General features: G+C 52.7%; 1 protein-coding gene across 1 annotated transcript in view; it reads left to right on the top strand.

Moving 5' to 3' along the window:
* The window catches only part of LOC119322861 (protein ASPARTIC PROTEASE IN GUARD CELL 1-like), a 2,924-nt gene that overhangs the window by 1,476 nt on the left and 487 nt on the right, over positions 1-961 (top strand). The gene's annotated exons all lie outside the window — the stretch shown is intronic.

Genomic DNA, 961 nt, shown 5'->3' with positions numbered 1-961 from the left:
GCCGGCCGAAGCGCTCGGCCGGTCTCTTCCTTTTTTTCACGCGCGGGACACGCTGGCACGCGCGCGCTTAGCTGACCCAAACGTTTTTCTTTCTTTTTTTCTTTTTCTTTGCTTCTTCTTCCTTCCGCCTCCGCCTGATCCCATCTCGCCTCCTCCATTGTAGCGCGTGGAGCAGCTCGCCATCGCCCATGGATGTAGAGGTTGCAGCCCCGCTTTCATTCCCACCTCCTTTTTCTTCCTTCTCTCTCTCTTCCCTCTTCCTCCTCCTCTCTTCCCCTTTTGTTGCAACCGGCGACAGGCAAAACGCCGGGAGGACCGAGGTGCCCGTGCTACAACCATGGCCACGGGGGAGGAGCTACAACCGCGGTACTGGAAGAGTTGCAAACGGCGTTTCCCCGTGCTACAACCATGGACACAAAAGCTACATCCAGTAGATAAAAAAGCTTCAACCAAACAACGAAATGCAGGAAAAGTTACAACCGTTTTGACAAAAAGCTTCAACCTACAGATGAAAAAGCTTCAAACAGAGATTGAGAAAATCCTCCTCGACGACGACCACGACATCTCTCTGTGTGTTTTGTTGCAACTGCAGAGTAAAAAGCTGCAACCCTTTGTGAAAAAAGCTTCAAGCTCAGGTGAAAAAAGCTTCAATTGGCATGGTGGAAAGCTTCAATCCGCGAGAAAAGCTTCAACAGGCATAGAGAAAAGCTTCAACCGATGAGATAAAAAGCTTCAACCTGACTCGTCAATGGCAGCGAGCGGCGACGTTGAGAGTTGCATCGGCGACACGACAGTGCAATGACGATGGCGGCTGCTAGGTGTTGCAACGACAGGGGGTGTCGGTGTGCTTCAAGACGGCGCCATTTTTTTCTACAAGGGCGGCTTTCTGCTGGACCGGGGGGTGAGTATGGATGATGCGACACCGACGGGGACGGCGATTGGCAGCGACGGAGAGCGCATC

Source organism: Triticum dicoccoides, chromosome 6B (assembly GCF_002162155.2).
Source record: "Triticum dicoccoides isolate Atlit2015 ecotype Zavitan chromosome 6B, WEW_v2.0, whole genome shotgun sequence".
NCBI lineage: Eukaryota > Viridiplantae > Streptophyta > Magnoliopsida > Poales > Poaceae > Triticum > Triticum dicoccoides.
This window is presented reverse-complemented; position numbering and strand designations above follow the sequence as displayed.